The sequence below is a fragment of the Geotrypetes seraphini genome, chromosome 1 (assembly GCF_902459505.1).
Source record: "Geotrypetes seraphini chromosome 1, aGeoSer1.1, whole genome shotgun sequence".
In the NCBI taxonomy this organism is placed as follows: Eukaryota; Metazoa; Chordata; class Amphibia; order Gymnophiona; family Dermophiidae; genus Geotrypetes; species Geotrypetes seraphini.
This window is the reverse complement of record NC_047084.1, coordinates 492,807,686-492,829,603: the sequence shown is the minus strand read 5'-3', so window position 1 is coordinate 492,829,603 and position 21,918 is coordinate 492,807,686. Positions and strand designations below refer to the sequence as shown.

At 45.4% G+C, this 21,918-nt stretch overlaps 1 protein-coding gene across 4 annotated transcripts in view; it reads right to left on the bottom strand.

Moving 5' to 3' along the window:
* Positions 1-21,659, bottom strand: part of GCNT1 (glucosaminyl (N-acetyl) transferase 1) — a 43,792-nt gene extending 22,133 nt beyond the window's left edge. Inside the window, exon 1 of one of the 4 annotated variants that reach the window (XM_033926921.1) lies at positions 21,124-21,659. The gene's annotated coding sequence lies outside the window, so the exon portion shown is untranslated. Of the gene's footprint in view, positions 1-4,536; positions 4,640-18,214; positions 18,266-20,887; positions 20,967-21,123 lie in introns of those variants that run through there. The other 3 variants (XM_033926947.1, XM_033926929.1, XM_033926938.1) reach the window with 3 other exon arrangements.
* Between the last annotated feature and the right edge of the window lie 259 nt (positions 21,660-21,918).

Here is a 21,918-nt window from a genome sequence, read left to right as displayed (position 1 = left end):
ACCCAGTTATATTTTTCAAAGCATGTAATGTGCTTTCTGTGTGCTGAAAAGTCAAGCAAGCTGTCCTCGGAACAGAGCCCTTCCACCCTTCCATGTCGACGGAGAGAGATGTGTGAGACTGGAATGTCAAATGTTACCAGACACTTGTGTATCACCCTCTGCTTGCTTGCTTGCTTACTTACTGAGAATCTGAGTGCAAAAGTGGGGTTCTATGTGATGGAGTGTCCCCCTCCACTCTGATCAGGATAGCGGCACTATTTTAACATATATTGCCTAGCTTACTGTTACTCTGAATGACTCTGTTCTGCTGATCTCGGAGAATGACACGGGGACAGATGGAAGATGTGGTTCAACGTGGGTAAGTGTAAAGCGATGCATGTCGGTAACAAAAATCTCATGCACGAATACAGGATGTCTGGGGCGGTACTTGGAGAGACCTCCCAGGAAAGGGACTTTGGAGTTCTGATCGACAAGTCGACGAAGCCGTCCGCACATTGTGTGGTGGTGGCAAAAAGGGCGAACAGAATGCTAGGAATCATAAAGAAGGGGATCACGAACAGATCGGAGAAGGTTATCATGCTGCTGTACCAGGCCATGGTGCGCCCTCACCTGGAGTACTGCATACAGCACTGGTCGCCGTACATGAAGAAGGACATGGTACTACTCAAAATTGTCCAGAAAAGAACGACTAAGATGGTTAAGGGGTTGGAGGAACTGCCGTACAGCGAAAAATTAGAGAAATTGGGCCTCTTCTCCCTCGAACAGAGATTGAGAGGGGACATGATCGAAACATTCAAGGTACTGTAGGGGATAGACTTAGTAGATGAGGTAGGGAGAACAAGAGGACACTCTCTAAAGTTGAAAGGGGATAGATTCCGTACAAACGTAAGGAAGTTCTTCTTCACCCAGAGTGGTAGAAAACTGGGGTTGGGGTTTGGTGCAGAGTCTGGCAGGGAGAATTTGGCTCAGAATGTTATTTTTCCTTGTTTTCCTCCTCTAAATCTAGGGTGCATCTTATGGTGCGAAAAATACGATAACTCTACTGTTAACTGCCCATGCCTAAGTAATGTTATAGTTCACTGACGATGGTCAGCTTACCTCTTTTGTAAACTGCATAGAACCAAAAGGCTTTTGCAATAATAAATATTTGTTAGGTTATGTTATTTCTGTTGGTAGAGCTTTTCAGAACATGTGGCATGTTATGATAATTAACTGGCTGAAAGGGGGAAATGGATTGGTGGGAGAGAAGTGCTAAAACAAATTGACATTGGGTATCATGAAATCACACATGTTTAAACATCAATATGAATATACTAATGCCTCGAGTTATACATAATGAAATGTGTTGTATTTAAATAGACCAAGTACACAAACTTCTACAGAACTAAACAAGAAAAACCATGTACGATGTAATACTTTGTGAACACAGCAATGGAATATCTCAGACTATCATGAATCTGAATTCAAACTCCAGAACAGTGCCAGTGGAGTATAAGTGCTGAGCTCTGCCATGTAAACATACCAGGGTTCAACTTCTGGGTCAGATCTTCTGTTCTTTGCATGAGCCAGGGCTATACAAGGGGGGGGCGGAATCAAAGGACTCTCAATCTTCCTGCAATGCAAAACTAGTAGCTAAATTTATAGCCTATGGTTGCCGGGTTTCAGAGACAGTCCTAGCTGCAATGACTAAATAGGCAAGCCCATAGTGAAGGGTAGAGGTACCCAGAAGTAGTTGTGAAGTTGTGTTTTACAATGCTGGAATCTAACAGGAGCTGAGTTCCAACTGAGCTAGTCCAAAGGAGGAAGGAAGCTTCTAGGCCAAAACAAGCTCCAAAATGCGTCTCTTCCCCCCTCCCCCTACAACTGGGTTATATTACATTCACAATTCAATTAGAGAGCAAGTCAGACAAAAGACCATATTAGTTATTTCCAGGTGCCGGCTGAAAGAATTTCAATCACTCCCTAACCTGTTCAGCTTTTCTTAAAGGGAGTGTTCTCCCTTTTGGCTTGAAGGGTTCACACAAGTTCAGGTGGTGTGGGACATTGTAGGCTATTTCTGGCTGTTTTCTCTTGTGTTTCACTATGTGGCTGGGTTTTTGTTTTCAGATTTTTTTTTTTTTTGCTACTTATCTCTCCCTGCACTACTTAGTTTTTGTCGAGCCAAATCATATCTATTTAAAGACTAACTTCACCTTCCTTTCAGCAAAAGAGAACAGGGCTCCTATCTTGTCTTTTGCCTTCCTATACAATAAAATGCTGAAAATTTAGAAACATAGAAAATGACGCCAGAAAAGGGCCACGGCCCATCTAGTCTGCCCACACTAATGGCCCACCCCCTAACTACCTCCATGCCAATCCCATCTTTTCTTAAAATCTGGCACGCTGCTGGCCTCAATTACCTGTTGTGGAAGATTATTCCGGCGATCAACTACCCTTTCGGTGAAGAAATATTTTCTGGTGTCGCCATGAAATTTCCCACTCCTGATTTTCAACGGATGCCCTCTTGTTGTCGTGGGTCCTTTAAGGAAAAAGAGATCCTCTTCCACCTCGATACGGCCCGTGACATATTTGAACGTCTCAATCATGTCTCCCCTCTCTCTGCGTTCCTCGAGTGAGTACAGCTGCAACTTACCCAGTCGTTCCTCATAAGGGAGATCCTTGAGTCCTGAGGCCATCCTGGTGGCCATTCGCTGAACCGACTCAACTCTCAGCATGTCTTTTTGATAATGTGGCCTCAAGAATTGTACACAATATTCCAGATGGGGTCTCACCATGGATCTGTACAACGGCATTATGACCTCGGGCTTACAGCTGACGAAACTTCTACGGATACAGCCCATGATTTGTCTAGCCCTGAATGAAGCTTTCTCCACTTGATTGGCAGTCAAGTCTTCGCTAATAATCACCCCCAAGTCACGTTTTTAAATATTGAGAAGCTAAAGCTAAAATATTTCCCCTTTTTGGCTTTAACAGATATAGGGTCAGCTCAAGGAATCATGCCCCCCCCCTTGCATTGCTTCTGTCCCCAGCACTTACCCCCCTACACCTCTCCCCAACACACACACACACAGGTCTAGTATATCTCCCTCACTCGGTATAGTACTGCTCCCCTTTTCTCCCCACCCATGATCTTCTACCATTGTCCTTTACATTTTATCTTGGAGGTGGTGTTTGGCCCACTCCTGCATTTTCTCTCTTTGCCATATCTTGCCCACAGGAAATTATATCAGAGGCGGTGTGACGTAACAGAAGGAAGATGCAAGGGCAGGCTGAAATCCACTTTTTTATTGAAGCTGCTACTGCCATCATAAGCAACCAAGCTAAATTATAAAGGACTGCAGTAAAAGAGGGAGAATAGCTGGACTCACAGGAATGGAAGAAAAGAAGGCTTAACTTTTATACTGATGAGGAACTGGTGGTGATGACAGTCTGGATATTTTGGTGCCCTTTATCACCTGGTGCCCTGAGTCAGTGCCTTACCTGGTCCAATGGTTAAGCTGCACCTGAAGAGATAAGAGATTTAGGATTGGTTTCAGTTCAGGCATTGTCTAAATACCCTGGACACTTAATACCACTCTCTCAGCCTGCCAACCTTAGGTCTGGGTTTTCTTATAGTCATAACACAAAGCCAATTTCTTCAATTAAAAGAGAAAAATGAGCAAGATCTCTATTTCATAATACGACTAATGTGTGGCATAGTGGTTAGAGCTATAGCCTCAGGACCTTGAGGTTGTGGATTCAACCTCACGCTGCTCCCTGTGACCCTGGGCAAGTCACTTAATCCTCCACTGCCCCAGGTACATTAGATAGACTGTGAGCTCACTATGACAGATAGGGAAAATGCTTGAGTACCTGATTTGTAACCCGTTCTGAGCTCCTTTGAGAGGATGGGCTAAAAAAATCAAACAAATAAAGTAATGACTGTGATGCCTTAATCCTAAGGGAAACCAGGTGAAGCCTTAGAGCTTGCCCATCATTCTTCCTCTGTCATGGCAAAAAGAGAGTTCACATAACTGAGAGAGGAATTAGCTGCAATACAAAATGGTTTCCCTCAAAATTCAACATGAAGACAATCCATGCTCACTACTACAAAAAAATCAAACGGATTAACATGGGCTTCGACCTGTAATACAGAGGCACCCATTTCCTCAAAGGAACCCCCCTGTAAAATTATTTCTTTGCCTTGGGAAATGATGCTCCAAAGTGTAGAATCTAAGTGGATATCAGTGAAGAAAAGGAGGGACACCTAGCACAATAGAAATCCCTTAGGCAACAACAAAAGAGCTTAAAACAAAAATAAAACCCTGCAATTGATAGGAAATGCCGTTATTAGAGGATCAAACTCGGAATCACAATTCAATGGTCAGAAAAATGTTAAATGCCTCCTTGAATTCTCAGCTAGCAGGAATACAAGCCAAATGGTGAAATCTGAAGAGAAGCTAAGGATTCTTAACCTGATATTATCTAGCTGGGAACAAAAGACCTGGCTAGAAATATAATCCACAGTCAATACTACAGCATATTCAGAATTCCTACCTGTTCATGGCAAGGGAGGAGAAGCTGCCATCACAGAACAAATTTAACAAGTGGCTCCAGTCCAAACCTGCCGCAAGAAGACTTTAGAGATACAGATTGCTTGGGCAATGGAATGAACAATAGCCAACTGTACCATAATAATGGACTACATCTTTCTGTAGCAGGAAGAATAATCAGTTAATAAGTAGACAGGTGTTTAAACTAAAAGGGAGCGGCAGGATATCACATTCAGCAAAAGCATAATACTGGAGAAAATATTAACAGATGATTGCAACACACTCAGCAGCAATAAAGGGGAAGAAGACAACCAGAATTTAAAAAAATACAAAAACTCAAGCAATTCCAAAATTGGTGGAAGGCTATAAACACAAATGCTCATAGTTGAGGCAATAAAATTCCTGATCTAGAGATTCTGATGGTGGAAAAGGATGTGAGCATTGTGTCCATTATAGAAACACTAGTCTTTAAGCCAGTTACATTAACGGGTGCTAGAATAGATGTGTGTGTCTGTCTTTCTTTCTCTCTCTCTCTCCTTGGCCGCTTTCGGTCTGTCTTTCTTTCTGTCTGTCTCTCTCTCTCCTTCCTCGGCTGTCCACCATCATCCCTTACCTGCTCCCCCTGCCCAGCAGTAGCCCTTCTCCCTTCCTTTTACCTCCCCTGTGTCCAGCAGTAGCCCTTCTCCCTTCCTTTTACCTCCCCCTCTCCAGCAGCACTCCTTACTTGCTCCCATCCCCCTTCCCTGCTCTCCCTGTCCAGCAGCACTCCTTACTTGCTCCCCTGTCCTTCTTCCCTGCTCCCCCTGTCCAGCAGCACTCCTTACTTGCTCCCCTGTCCCTCTTCCCTGCTCCCCCTGTCCAGCAGCACTACTTACCTGCTCCCCTGTCCCCACCTCCCCCTGTCCAGAAGCACCCCTTACCTGCTCCCCCTTGCCAGCATGCAGCTCCTCTTCTTTAAAGCAGCCTACTGAGGATCGCAGCCGGCTGTAGCGAACCTCACAGGCCGCTCTGCACCTCAGTAGCACGTTCCCTCTGACACGATCCCATGCGTCAGAGGGAACATGCTACCGAGGTGCAGAACGGCCTGCAAGGATCGTGACAACCAGCGATCAGAGGCGGAGCAGCAGCAGTTGGTGAGTGAGGGTGGGAGGGGGGAGTCGCCAGCGTGTTCCCTGCCTTCGTGTTCAAAAATCGAATTCGGCACAGAAGCACACCTCACGGAGGCAGGAAACTCAAAACCCTAAGTGTGCATGCGTGCTTAGGGTTTTATTATAGAGGATGGTGCAATGATTCTCATGAGTAGGATATCGCCACACCCGGCTATGATCTATTCAGGAGGGAAAGAGATGGCAAGAAAGAGGAAAGACTAGCTCCCTAAGCAAAAGACATTAGTAAAAGCAGTTGAAATGCAGGGGATATGCAGGAAAGAGGAAGCCCTGGGGATTGTGCTGGAAAGAGAAGATGGCACACTTTCATTCACAGTGATGTAGTCTACAGCAGAGGTTCCCAACATGTGGTATGCATACCCAAGGGTTACACAAATCATTAACAAGGGGTACATGGCGGCCATCCTTCCTTATCTCTTCCAAACAGCTCTCCTTTGTCTTTTCCGAAGACTCTCTTCACTTGCCTACGATGCTACTGGTACAGCAGTGTAGTGATTGTCAGCCAGCCAGCTTCTGGGAGTTCGCTAGGCCACGCCACGTCTCTGATGATACAACTTCCTCTTTCCTCAGAGGTGGGCCATGGCCTAGCAAAGTCCCAGAGGCCGGCTGACTGAATTGCTGCACTACTATACCAGTAGCATTGTAGGCAAGTGAAGAACAATCAGGAGAGGGACAGAAAGGGAGAAGAGGTGCTGCTGGACTGGACTTGGTCTACAGATCTCTAACTCAGACAGAAGAACTGGACAGAGATACAATCAATGATATTGCAACGGTAGGAATGATAAAGAGGTAATGATATGGGTGCTTAATCTACTGCAATTCTAGAAGTAGAAAGCTAGTGGATGCCTTGTGAGATGTTTCAGACAAAAGGTGAGGGAACTCAACAAGGAAGGACCGACCCTGGGTTTAGTACTAACAAATAGAGAAAGTGTCCCTGATCTAGACACCTAACTTAATTTTTTAATTTGTTCAGTCAGCACTGTTAATTGAACAGCACCATTAAAAACCAGTTTAAAAAAAAAAAAAAATTTATTTTTCGGGTAGGTGCCTAACTTGATAAGCACAATGTAGGCGCTTACACCGAAGCACTTACCAGAAAAGTAGGCGTGGTTGGGGGGCAGAGCTTGGGTGTAGAATGAGTCAGGCGCTGCTAGGTGCGATTCTGTAAATGGCATCTAAGTTTGAATGACACATGGTAGGTGCTGTTTCCCTAGGCAACTACTGGTTTAAGTGTCGTTCGCAGAATTAGCTTTACACACAGCGCACAACAAGGAGCAATGGCGGGCTAGTGCTCTAAATCGGCATTCACACAGGATGGGCTCTATATACCCTTCAGGTAACAATTAGGTCCTAAACTGTTCCCACAAAAAATACTTTTATCTAATGTAAGTTTCAATAAAATATAATTCCAACAGAATAAATGATATGGGAGCCATAGAAGCTCCTAACTGCATAGTCAGTGTCCAGCTCCCTTCATATTAGTGATTGCGTGCTCTTTTGCAGTTAAGGGGGAACCTCTGGGAATATCTACTCCTGACGAAGCTCCTAGTGAAGTGAAACAGGGATGCTGCATAGAGAACTACAGCTCACAGGTTAATTGTCAATAATTATTAAAAAAAACCAACGTATGGCAAAAAAATTAAGAGCAAGCAAGATAGATAAAGCCATATAGGTGCAGGGTGCCGTCTGAAGGCTAATGATAACTCACTTAGGGGAAACCTGGTAAGAATAGTCTAACATCAGGCACCTGTGAGCCCTTGAAGTCTTTTTCCCCCACACTAATAATATTGACAAGTTTCAAGTTTATTCAGGTTTTGGATTAAACGCTTATCCAAAGGTACAAAGCGTTGTACATAACAAAAATTTATAAAAAGTTGACAAGGAAAGTAATATTTTAACAAATTAGACATACAAAATTAAATTGTGAGACATACTTGGGTAAACTAACTTATTTAACCCACGAGAAACAATGGGAAGAAAGGGGAGAACTACAATTTTTTAAGAAAAAGTACACAAAGGTAAATATGTAAAGGATTAGGAGGGAAAAAATTGCTGGGGAAGATAAGTATCAATAATGTAGACTGTCAAAGTTAAAATAGATTGTATTTTCAGTTAAAGGCATCTTTAAAAAGAAAGCACTTTAAACTGCTTTTAAATTTCTGCAAATTTCGTTCAGTTCTTAAATATAAAGGGAGAGAGTTCCAAGTCATTGGGGCTGTTACTGAGAAGATAAGGGACTGTCGAGTACCGATTATTTTCAAAGATGGGATGTTAAGAGTGTGCTGTGAAATAGTGTGGCAAGTGTACAATAGATAAGCACCACCACTAGAATTTCCACACACTGACGAATATTGGTCTGTTTATAGAATCAGGCCAAGTGTGGCTAATGTCCAGGCTGAAACGCTAAGGTCAAATCACACCAAAATTCAGGGACCAATGCTCAAAGCCAATCATGCTTTGACTAATTTAGCATGCACATTATTGCGTGCTTGTTTTGGTGCTGCTTTTACCATCCATGTGAGCAGTAACTAAAGGTTCTATGTAAACAAACTCCTTAGTATTACCATATTTTCACTCATATACCGCGCACCCGTGTAAAACGCGCACACGGGTATAGCGCGCGGGAAACTGTAATTTATGTAAATAAATTTTTATATACCGCGCACAGCGGTATACCGCGCATGCCGCCCCGACTCTCCTCTCCCCCTTGAAGTCCTGTCCCCATCCTGAAAGCCTGATGCCCCCCCCCGACGTCCGATTTACCCCCCCGCAGGACCGCTCGCACGCACTCGCACCCCCACCCCGAAGGACCGCTCGCACGCACTCCCACCCGCACCCCCACTCCGAAGGACCGCTAACACCCCCACAGCCTCCCGACCCCCCCCCCATCATGTAGAAGCTCCTACCGTTGTCCTGCTGCTTCCTCTTGGCGGTCCCGGCCCTTCTGTGAGCCCTGCGTCTGCGCTGCTTCCTCTTCCGGCGGTCCCGAGGGCGGGACCACCGGAAGAGGAAGCAGCGCAGACGCAGGGCTCACAGAAGGGCCGGGACCGCCAAGAGGAAGCAGCAGGACAACGGTAGGAGCTTCTACATGATGGGGGGGGGGTCGGGAGGCTGTGGGAGTGCGTGCGAGCGGTCATTCGGGGTGCGGGTGCGTGCAAGCGGTCCTTCGGGGTGGGGGTGCGAGCGGTCCTGCGGGGGGTTGAATCGGACGTCGGGGGGGGGAACTATGTAAAAAAAAAGTTGTAAAATGTGTTCACGCGTATAAAGCGCAAGGTTATGCACGGTTTGTAAAAATCGTGTATAACGCGCGCGTTATATGCGTGAAAATACGGTACAACTGTAATGTAAATGAGGCCATTAGTAATTCCCTACAATGCTCAGAGAAACGGCATACAATACCCACCATGGCCTAGTGACTAAAACCTTCCGACTGCTCCAAGCATGGGTTAGGGTGAGTGTGCAGAGCAAGAGGAGTCCCTGGGTGTAGAAGGAGGGATGGGGAGTAGCTGATTTCCAGACGTGTAACAATAACAAAGCAAAAAAAAAGAAAAAAACTACCAATCTTTTACACTCTCTGGTTTTGTGACCATACATTATACTCAAAAGAATTGGGATTCCTCATGCGGGAGCTGTGCTGTGCTCCTTAGAAGCATTTGCAAACAAAAGTGAGGGAAGACCCCAGTTTCAAGCCCTGGAAATGAGAAAGCCAGTCAGATTGAATGGACCTGCTGAGGTACAAAGGTTTCGCTATAAGTGATCTGCTGGGTCTGAAGGCAGAATTGCAGTCCCCTGCAGCCTCTGTGGCAGGTTCTATCTGCGAAGGTCGTGGGCATGCGCCAGGCATGAGCCTCCCCCTGTAATGTCCAATGCTCAACACTAATAGTATGCATATAATTTGCATGTTTTTAGCATAGAACAGGAGTAGGCAATTCCGGTGCTCGAGAGCCGGAGCCAGGTCAGGTTTTCAGGATATACACAATGAATATGTATGAGATGGATTTGAATGCACTGCCTCCTTGAGATGCAAATCTATCTCATGCATATTTATTGTGGATATCCTGAAAACCTGACCTGGCTCCGGCTCTCGAGGCCTGGAATTGCCTACCCCTGGCGTAGAGCATTGTATGGAGGAGGGGGGGGGGGGGGGGCAAGCTGATGTTTTCTGGTGCTGTCCCCTACAGTGTCAAAGTTCTGAGCATCTGGGCCTCAGAGTCCTGGATTGCAGACAAGTTGACCAGTAAAATGGGGAAGTGTCTGAAGGAGGAACTTGCGTGGTGGGCGAAAATAAGGTAAGTAGAAAAAGGGCAACAGATCTTTATGTATAGAAAGTAAATAAAAGCAATAGAAATTGATATTGCTTTTCAACAAAAATGCAAAATTAAGGCAAAAAGAGGCATTGTTCATAAAACATAGATCACAAAAAAGAGTAACCCATAAAAGAATATGAGAAAGCTGAAAGAAGCAAAGAAAGAAAGAAACCAGGCTAGCAAAAAAAAGCACAGGTAAAATTTAAAAATATAGCTAAATAAGTAAAGCAGAAGACACAGAGAAATACGAATGTGTGGAAAGCGATGAGGGAAAAGCAGAAATACTCAATGAAAAGCCTGGAGGTCTATAGATGATTAACAAACGTAAAACACATGTTCCTCTGCAGGTTAACCATATGACTCAAACAGATTGTTAGTGCTATATATATATATTTTTTAAAACATGGCAAGTGCTCATCAGTGTAAGCAAAAGGTAGCAACATTTCAAACAAGCACGTCTCACTTTTTTTTAAACAATTAATAACTTTCCAAGTTCTAACTATACATGCAATTGCAATATAGATCACTGGCCAGAAAAAACAAAAATTCTACTTACTAAATTTACAAATGAACTACAATTCCTCGGAATTCCTGTATATGCAAAAATCCCTTACAATCTGTGCTAATCGCCAAAGAGATTCAGTCACACCATGAATGGATGAAAGGACAGCAGCAATTTAGCTCAAGATCATCCGGTTTAGGGTCCTCTCCTTTCTGAATTCTACTTTAATCCCAAAGATTTTTTCAGGTTAGTGTGGGGGGAGAGGGGCAGTTTTAACTCTGAAGCTTAAAAGTTGAACATGCTTTACTTTTGCTTTCAATGGTGAGGAGACACGTTAACATCAAAATATCAGAGGAAGCCTAGCTCCCTTCTGCTTTCCAAGATATAAAGCTGGAGAGACAAGTTTGTGGTTTTAAGCATTTACAGCTGGATTCTGCAAATGGCGCCATTAATCAGTAGCCGCCTACAAAAGCAGCACTGTTCGTGTGTCAATCACACTACGGTGCCATTTGCAGAATCATGGCCACATCAAAAGTAGGCGCTGGAAATGTAGGCCAGGGTTTTTGCAGGCCTACCTATGTTTATGGTGCCTACCTGTAACAAGAATCACGTCTCCAGAGGAGCGTACATCCACTTCTGGAGCACTATGCCTACTTTTGATGTAGATGGGATATGAGACATGGACGATGTTCTTTGTAGGCATCTATAAGCGCCTACATTTTTTAAAAAAAATTGGTTTTAAATGGCATCGTCAATAACCGTGATGTTTATCACCATTAAGTTTAAAACCATTAAGTTTATCACCATGTTTAAAACCATTAAGTTAGGCAGCGGTAGGGCACCTACTGCTGTCTAACTGCGCCATTTAGAGAATTGCTCCTTAGTTCACAACGGGCTGCAAACTGGCTGTCCAAATGTGTTTAGAACCAAACGCTCTTTGTTTTTTCCTAATGGCTCACAGCAATAGCTCTTCAGAGCCACACAATACAGCCACTGGAAAGAACTACCAGGAACTGTACTGGGATAACATTAGTTATCAATGTCTCCTTTTATTAAAAGTAACAACAAAGCAAATATATTAAAAAATGCAGAACTATGGCTTCTCAAATATATATATATTTTATTAACAGAAAATGTTGGCAACACATAACAGCTTAGGAGTTTACAACTAAGAACAAAGCAATTTGCCCCTCAATAGCTCTCTTCTCTCCTTATATAATCTCCCAAAGAACTCCTTGTCTCAGATAAGCTGCTCTTAGCTGTACCCTTTTCCTCCACTGCCAATTCCATACTTCGTTCCTTTCATCTAGCTGCCCCCTAAGCCTAGAATAAATTACCCGAGTTTGTCCAGCAGATTAACTGTTCCCCTTAACCAGCGGTCCCAAACTCACGGCCCCCCGGGTGCTATTTTGCGGCCCACGGTCTATTACCCTATCCAGCACTCTGGGCAGGATGAGAGGCGCCGGCGTCAGCTGACTTGCAACTGCCTGCTACCGTTGCATATGCTGGGACTCCTGCCTTCGCATATCTGCCGGATACGCAAAGGCAGGAGTCCTGGCATACACAATGACAGCAGGCAGTTGCAAGTCAGCTAACGCTGGCGCGATCTCGCACACTGGGCAGGAAGAGAAGATCCGGCGTCGGCTGACTTGCAACTGCCTGCTACCGTACTGTATGCCGGGATTCCTGTCTTCGCGTATCCGGCAGATACGCGAAGGTAGGAGTCCCGGCATATGCGATGGCTGCAGGAAGTTGCAAGTCAGCTGACGCCGAAGCCGGAGCTTCTCTTCCTGCCCAGTGTGCGAGATCGTGTACAAGACCAGGTACTGCTGGACGAGGGGAGGAAGGAAGGGAGAAGGGGTACTGCTGGACAAAGGAGAAGTAAAAGGAAGTGAGAAGAGTTGCTGCTGCATCTGGCAGAAAGGGAGGGAAAGGAAAGGTGTCTTATTAAAGAAATGACAATTTTGCATGAGGTAAAACTCTTTATAGTTTATAAATCTTTCCTTTAACAGATAAAGGAAAGATTTATAAACTATAAAGAGTTTTACCTCATGCAAAATTGTCATTTCTTTAATAAGACACCTTTCCTTTCCCTCCCTTTCTGCCAGATGCAGCAGCAACTCTTCTCACTTTCTTTTACTTCTCCTTTGTCCAGCAGTACCCCTTCTCCCTTCCTTCCTCCCCTCGTCCAGCAGTACCTGGTCTTGTACACGATCTCGCACACTGGGCAGGAAGAGAAGCTCCGGCGTCGGCGTCAGCTGATTTATAAACTATAAAGATTTATAAACTATAAAGAGTTATTAAAGAAATGACAATTTTGCATGAGGTAAAAAACTCTTTATAGTTTATAAATCTTTCCTTTATCTGTTAAAGGAAAGATTTATAAACTATAAAGAGTTTTACCTCATGCAAAATTGTCATTTCTTTAATAACTCTTTATAGTTTATAAATCTTTCCTTTAACAGATAAAGGAAAGATTTATAGACTATAAAGAGTTTTACCTCATGCGAAATTGTCATTTCTTTAATAAGACATTAACTATTTTTTTTCTGCGGCCCTCCAAGTACCTACAAATTCAAATTCAATTTCAGGGTAGCCCAATCCAACCTTCCGGAATACTTTTGAAAATGAGAGTGCTACAGACAGCCACTAATGGGCTGTAGGGGATGGATGACAGCTTCTGTCTCGATCATATATTATAAGTAGGTGCCAGCTCACATCATTGGCATGCAAAGTATCTGCATGCTCAATTCCTGGCACCCCAGTCTGTACAAAGAGAACAGAATGAAGGCTAGCAGAGCTGAGGCTCATAAAAAAAATAAATTTTTTTGTCCCTCTCTCCTTATATTGTCTGGCTTTGTTTTTCACATCCAGTCCTGCTTCTTTCTCAGCTTTTGATATTAAACATGCCCAGTCTTTACGCCTATGCCATAAAGCCTGACACGTACAATTGGTTTAAATATGGCATCCAGTTTCACTCTTGGATCCAATTTAAGAAGAAACACAAAAAGAGGAAAGAAAGCGAAGAGAACTGTGTGTATTTCCGACCAAAATAATAAAGCAGCACATTTTCCTAAAGTATCATTTTTTTAAACAATATCAAGCTAGAACTCCAAAATCCAAATTGCTTCCAAACTCCACAGGGGTATTGAGGTTGCAGCTTCTCTCACTGTTATTTATTCATTATAGGCAACCTGCAGAAAAGCACAGTTACTTACCGTAACAGATGTTATCCAGGGACAGCAGGATATTCTCACATGTGGGTGATGTTATCCACGGAGCCCGGATGTGGACAGCTTTGCAAGCAAACTTGTTTGTAGAATTTCATAAAGTTTGCAACTGCTGCACCGCGCATGCGCGAGTGCATTCCCGCCCAGCGTAGGGCGCAAATCTCCTCAATTCAGATAGCTAGCAGAGAAGCCAACCAGGGGAGGTGGGTGAGTTGTGAGAATATCTGCCTGCTTTCCCTGGATAACACCTGTTACAGTAAGTAACTGTGCTTTATCCCAGGACAAGCAGGCAGCATATTCTCACATGTGGGTGGCTTCCAAGCTAACCAAAATGGGATGGTGGGAGTGTTGGCAACTTAGGAGAATAAATTTTGTAAAACTGTCTGGCCATCTCATCTGGAAAAAGTATCCAGACAAAAATGAGAAGTGAATGTATGAACCGAGGACCAAGTGGCAGCTTTGCAGATTTCATCAATAGATGTAGATCTGAGGAAAGCTACCGCCATAGCTCCGACTTTGTGGGCTGTGACTCGCCTCTGTACCTCTGTAGATGCAGTCCAGCCTGAACATAGCAGAAAGAGATGCAAACAGCTAATCAGCTGGAGATGATGCGCTTGGAAATCGGATACCCCAACTTGTTTGGATCGAAGGCGACTAAAAGTTGAGGTATAGATCTATGTGGTTGAGTGCATTGCAAGTAGAAAGCCAAAGCACACTTACAGTCCAGAGTGTGAAGAGCTGTTTCTCTAGAGTGAAAATGAGGCTTCGGAAAAAAAACTGGAAGTACAATAGATTGATTGAGATGAAATTCTGAAACCACTTTAGGTAAGAATTTAGGAAGAGTACGGAGGACCACCTTGTCATGATGGAATACTGTGAAAGGTGGGTCTGCAACTAAAGCTTGGAGCTCGCTGACCCTGCGAGCAGAGGTGAGAGCAATAAGAAAAACCACTTTCCAAGTGAGATATTTAAGATGAGCCGAATCCATTGGTTCGAAAGGAGGCTTCATCAATTGAGCAAGAACGACATTGAGATTCCAAACCACTGGAGATGATTTGAGAGGTGATTTGACATTGAAAAGTCCTTTCATAAATCTGGAAACCATAGGATGAGCACAGAGGGGTTTCCCTTCAATAGGCTGATGGAAAGCAGCAATTGCACTGAGATGAACTCGAATGGATGTGGATTTGAACCCTGATTGAGACAATTTGAACCGGTAATCCAAGACTGAAGACAAGGAGGTAGATTGAGGCTCCTTGTGATGAATGGTGCACCAAGCAGAAAATCTAGTCCATTTCTGATTGTAGCATTGTCTAGTGGTAGGCTTCCTAGAAGCCTCTAAAACGTCCTGTACAGATTGAGAAAACTGTAGAGTGGTAGTTAAGTTGAGAAGTACCAAGCTGTCAGGTGTAGAGACTGCAGATTGGGATGAAGTAGAGACCCCTGACTCTGTGTAAGCAGAGAGGGAAAAACTGGTAGAAGCAGTGGCTCCCTGCTGCTGAGCTGAAGTAGAAGGGAGTACCAAGGTTGCCTGGGCCACCGAGGAGCTATAAGAATCATGGTGGCATGTTCCTGTTTGAGTTTGACAAGTGTCTTGAGAATGAAAGGGAATGGAGGGAACGCATAGAGAAACTGATTCGTCCATTCCAAGAGAAAAGCATCTGCCTCCAGTTGGTGAGGAGAGTATATCCTGGAGCAGAACTGAGGAAGTTTGTTGTTGTGGGGAGACACAAAGAGATCTATCTGAGGAGTCCCCCACTGAGAAAAAATGTGATGAAGAGGCGAGGAATTAAGTGTCCATTCGTGAGGTTGTAGAAGACGACTCAATTTGTCCGCAAGACAGTTTTTCTCTCCTTGAATGTAGACAGCTTTTAGGAAGGTATTGTGAAGAATTGCCCAATCCCACACCTGTAGAGTTTCCTGGCAAAAAGGGAGAGATCCTGTAACTCCCTGCTTGTTGACATAGTATATGGCAACTTGGTTGTCCATCCGAATGAGGACTACCTGGTCGTGAAGAAGATGCTGAAAAACTTTGAGAGCATTGAACATCACTCTGAGTTCCAACAGATTGATGTGACACTGACCGATCCGTGCTGGACCAATGGCCTTGAGTACGGAGACCATCGAGATGAGACCCCCCCCAAAAAAAAAAAACTTAGGTTGAAGAATTTGTCGTGAGGATCTTCTGATGAGGAGGTGTTTGAAATAATAAACCTCTGGAGAGATTGGAAGAGAGCATCCACCAGTGGAGAACTGTCTCAATGAAGGAGTCACTCTGATGTGTTGAGAGAGTGGGTCGCAAGCCTGCGCCCACTGAGATGGCCAGGGTCCACTGAGGAATTCTGAGGTGAAGTCTGGCAAAAGGAGTCACATGAACTGTAGAGGCCATGTGACCCAGGAGAATCATCATGTATTTTGCTGAAATTGTAGTCAAGGAAGACACTTTGTGGCAGAGATGAATGAGAGCATCTTGACGTTGTTGAGGAAGGAATGCTCTGAGACAGACTGTGTCTAGAACAGCTCCGATGAACTGCAAAATTTGAGAGAGCTGTAGCTGGGATTTGGGAAAGTTGATTTCGAATCCCAAACTTTGTAGGAACCACGTAGTCAGTTGGGTCGATACAATAACCCCTTGAGATGTTGAATCCTTGATGAGCCAGTCATCTAGGTACGGGAACACCTTGAGGCCATGGTTCCGCAGAGCTGCTGCCACTACGAGGCACTTGGTAAACACTCTTGAAGATGAAGCCAGGCTGTACTGAAAATGCAGATTCCCCACCTGAAATCTAAGAAATTGTTGAGAGGCTGGATGAATGAGATCTAGAGAACATAACCAATCGTTCTGATCTAGAAGGGGGTATAGAGATACCAGAGACAGCATCTGAAATTTCTCTCTAACAAGAAATTTGTTGAGGGCTCTGAGGTCGCAGAACACATGTCTTCTTCGGAACTAGGAAGTAACAGGAGTAAAAACCCCTGCTCTGCTGTTCCAGCAGAAACTCCTCGATGGCACAGAGACAAAGCAGAGCTTGAGCTTCCTGAAGAAGAAGGGCAGTCTGGGATGGATTGGAAGGATACTCTTTTGGAGGCATATCTGGAGGAACCTGGATGAAATGAAGACAGCATCCTTCCCTGATGATGGACAGCACCCAGAGATCTGATATAATGGTCTCCCAGCGGTGGTAAAAATGATGGAGACGACCTCCGATGGTAAGGGGAGAAGACAGAGGCAGAACGATGGAGGTTATGCTCGGTATTAGATGGTCAAAAAGGCTGACAGGCCTTAGGCGCAGCAGAAGTCTGAGGTTTCTGTTGCCTCTGCTGCTGTTGTTTCTTAGGAGGTGCTCTTGTATAAGAAGCTGCTCTCTGTGGAAAACGCCAGTGATAAGATGGAAGAGGTTTGAAGCCTTTAGAACTGGAAGGCTTAGGCTTAGGACAAGTGATGGAAGCAAACGATTTTTCATGTTCAGACAATCGTTTAGTAGCTGACTCGATGGAGTCATCAAACAATTCATTTCCTTGACAAGGAATGTTGGCCAGACGAACTTGAAGATTAGAGTCCATGTCTATAGTGTGGAGCCATGAAAGCCTGCGCATCGCTACTGAAAAGGCAGCGACCCTCGAGGAAAGGTCAAATGCATCATAAGAAGATTGAAGGAGATGCATGCGGAGTTGAGTCAGAGTTGTGATCGTCTGCTGATATCCTGGACGACGATGTTGAGGAACATATTTGAAATAGTCATGCACTGTGTCAACCAAATGCTTGAAATAAGAAATGAAAACAAAGTTGTAATTCAAAACTCTAGTTGCCATGAGAGAATTTTGATACAACCGGCGACCAAATTTGTCCATGGTCCTACCCTCTCTTCCAGAAGGTACAATGGCATAAACTTTGGCAGAAGTCTTCTTTTTCAGAGAAGACTCCACAAGAAGGGACTGATGGGATAACTGAGATTTCTCAAAGCCCTTGCAGTGGACCATCCTGTAACGAGACTCCAGCTTTCCTGGGACAGCAGGAATGGAATAAGGTGTCTCAAGGTTTCTCTTGAAGGTTTGAGAAAGAAGTCTATTAATGGGTAATTTGAGAGACTCCACAGGAGGATGAGACATACCCATTTCTTCCAAATACTCCTGAGAGTATTTGGAATCAGAATTCAAAGTAATATGGAGTTCCTTACTCATTTGACGTAAAAGGAACCTTGAGGTCACCTTCTTCTCGAGGTCAACCATCCTTTTCCTCCAACTGTTAAGAAAAGAAATGTGTGCGTCAAGTTAATGGCTGCATTTCCAGGTACGTAAATTTGATGGGTCGTGTCTCGCTTCACGGCAGAGATCTTGCTTAATAACAGGGGCTACTTCCTGTTCGTACGTGAACAGGAAGTAGCACCTTACAAGGAAAAGACAAACTTTAGCTTGCCCCTGTTATTAAGCAAGATCTCTGCCGTGAAGCGAGACACGACCCATCAAATTTACGTACCTGGAAATGCAGCCATTAACTTGACGCACGCATTTCTTTTCTTAACAGTTGAAGAAAAAGGATGGTTGACCTCGAGAAGAAGGTGACCTCAAGGTGTCTCGCAAGGCAGAGAACAAGGGTGAAGCTTCTCTGGAGTACTGATACCTGAGGCCTGAAATATGAAGGTATAGATGACTCACTGAGAGAATGGATAGAATCCCTCGCAGGAGAAGCAGCAGTATCTGGAGGTTGTGTCCTCAACTTCAGAATTGGAGGCCTCAAAGAGTCTTGAGGCCTGGAGAGACAAGTCTTGTCTCGAGAAGAGATCTATGCCTCGACTGAGGTGGAGAACCGTACCTCGAACCAGGCAGGTCTTGAGAAAGTCGAGGAGTCTTTGCCCTATGCCTCAGGAAGGGTGATGCCTTATACGAGGAGGGAGGACTGGAGGCTGGAGATCGAGACACCAAAAGGGACTGAACGCATGATGTCGAGGTATCTTGAGGCACTAACAAGGACTCAACTCCTTGAGTAGTGTGCTTATGTTCCAGACGAGACACTCGTAAAGACTCGACTCCTTGCACAGTGTGTGAAGAGTACTCTCAAGGCACTCCCAAGGACTCGACTCCTTGTATAGAATAAAGAGGATCAGCTTGAGGTACAGCCAAAGACTCGACTCCTTGTGATACTGCTAAATGCTTAGGCTGCACTGCAGGAAGCAGAGTCGAGGTAGGAGCATGTTTGTCAAGCATTTTACCAAACTGATGATCCAAGATGATCTGGATCATAGCCTCCAAATGTGACATCAAGACTTGAGGATCTGGTACATTTGGTGTGGCTATAGTCTCTGAGGAAGAGGAGGAAGAATGAGTCTTTGACTTGGAGACATGCTTCTTGGGTATCTTGTTAACTACTGCTGGCACCTGACCTGAGGGAGGCAGCGAGGCAAGCATCTCATCAGGAGAAGACTTAGCAGATTTACTCGAGGACCCGCCGAACAAAGATGGCTTGATAAAAGTTGAAGCCAAGGTCAAGGCAGAAGGCGGAACTCCTGTAAGCTTGACCGGATTCGAGGTCGAGACCGGGGCAAATGGATCCATACCTCCGAAGAGTTTTTCCACCTGAACTCAATGATGTTTGTGGGTACAAGGTTGAAGGGTAGCACAGCGGGCACACGACTCCGGACGATGGTCAGGTCCCAAACACTGAAACACCACCGATGTGGGTCAGTGAGGGAGATCGTATGCTGGCAATGGCTACACCTCTTGAAGCCTGTGACTGGCCGGGACATAAATGGGAAGACAGCCGCAGCTAAGTCGAAACCCGCCGGCTGAGGTCGCAAGGCAGGCCCTGCCGTGACTAAAATAAAAAAAGGTTTTTGGTTTTTTAAAAATAACACACACAAGAAATACACAGCGACCCTGAAAAGAATAAAACACAAGCTGCGGTGAGAGAAGGCACAAAGTAGAACTGAGTCTAGCGCAGAGTGTTGAAATAGGACTTCTCGGCTCTGCAGAAAACTGAGAACTGAGGAGAGACGCGTCCTATCAGGGACTTCATTAGACTTCTCCCTAAGGAAGTCCCTGATTGGCTGAAGCGCCCCAGGCCTTTCTCAAGGGAGGAGCCCGAGGTACCTCAGACAATCAGGGCCTTAGGCCCCTCCCAATGCATCAGATGATGCACTGGGGCATGGCCTAAGGCTGCTATTGCATAGCGGCCAGCAGCAGCAGGACTTTGCACTTCCTCCTGCTCCAAAAGAGGATTGAGGCCTAAAGAGCAGGAGGGACCAGGCACCCCTCCTGCTTCCGAAGATGGATTCTGGGGGCCTAAGGAGCAGGAGGGACATGGCACCCCTCCTGCTCCCAACATTCGTAAGGTAAGCAGGGCAGGTGGGCAGGGCCTGGCCTGGGGTGGGCCAGTCGTGTGTCCCATGGGGCCGGTTGGGGGTGCGGCAGTTGAGCCTGTGGCAGGAGGGAGACTAGCGGAGCAGGAGGGACTGAGCAACCCTCCTGTTCCCAACTTGTATGTATGGGGGGGGCGTCAGGCCGGTGGGTGGGCTATTCTCTTGGGCTCCCCCGACTCTCCTACTCTCTGCCACCGTTTCCCGCAGTGCAGCCCTGCTTTAAAACCACGGGCTCACACTGCGGGGAAGGGTGGCAGAGAGCAGGAGAGTTGAAGGAGCCAGCATCGGGGTGAGCAGGCAGGAGAGATCTGGGCAGAGTCCTGACAGCAGTGACAGGAGGCTGCTTCTCCTGTCACTACTGTTAGGGTCTGCACATTTGCGATCCCTGCTCACAAATGGGGGCGTTCCTCCGATCGCCCCCATTTGAATAGGACTGATTTGTGAATCAGTTGGACCTGCCCAAATCGAAAACGGATTGTTCAGATTCGGGCAGGTTAGTGAATCTAGCCCCTAGTTCAGTTGGTCTGGATTAGTAGACACTTGGGCCCAGATTCACTAAAGTTGCTGTTGGCCAATTTTTAAACAGCAATTGATTCACTATCTAGTTTGCATGCAGACCCAAGCATCAGACAGGGGTCAGGGTCTGGCTAAAAAACACGCGGAGCATCTGTGTTTTACACAGACCCGAAGGAAAGTCATCTCACCCAGACACCAGAGCTAAAAATACTCCAGAAACATTTTGCACGCCCTCGCTACAGATTTGTTATACAGAACTGTTAAAAAATCATGCTGACCGTGAGCCTCATTACAGAGACGAAGACCACGCCAATAACGGAAGCTGTAGCTTCAGTCCAATGATCTCAATGCAGCCTTTTTTTTCCTCCTTAACCCCATCCCCCCAAATCTGAACTATTTTAACCGTGAAAAGCCCTATTTCGTACGTGAACAGGAAGTAGCACCTTACAAGGAAAAGACAAACTTTAGCTTGCCCCTGTTATTAAGCGAGACACGACCCATCAAATTTACGTACCTGGAAATGCAGCCATTAACTTGACGCACGCATTTCTTTTCTTAACAGTTGGAGGAACCAAGTAAATCCCTGGACACTGAGGTAGAAGGCGAGCAGCGGATCGGGGGATAAGAATGTCGACGCCAGAGCCAAGAAGGTGCTTTGTGCACTTGCTTGCACAGTCCCTGGAAACTAGAAAGCACGCGCGCGCGCGCGCCACACGTAGAATCTTGTACTGGGAAGCCAGTAGACACGTGCGCCACCCCACGGACTCACACGAGAAGCGCAAGCCTCGCGACCCTCCTGCTGGTTTATTCGAGTCGAAAGCAGATAAGAAGCAAACTGGGAGGGGGAAAACGGTGCGGGGCAAAATAGCGGAGCCGGCAGCTTCCTGCCTAAATCGGCCTGTACAAGTGAAAAGATATATTCACCTGAGCACCCTAGGGTTGATATTAAATTCGCGCGACACGGCTGATTCATCGGTGTACCCCACTGTATGCAGACGCCTTTATGCTAAGCTACAGAGTAAACACAAACTATTGTAGTTTATAAGCGTACACGCCCTGAAAGCAGGGCTGGGAAGAACTGAGTGCTTAGGTTATACAGTATATATAGAGAGAGCTGCCAAATTACCTATTCCAGGAGGGAGACTTTTGGGCCAGTTCTGGTTTTAAACTTACATCCCCAAAGCTCTATCCATTGAAATAGAGAGAGGCCAGCACCTCCCCCTCCTTGGCTCTTCATCGGCAGCGAGCAGCATCTCCAACTTGCTGCTGGTGCCAGCCCCAGTTCTCCCTCTGAAGCAACTTCCTGGTC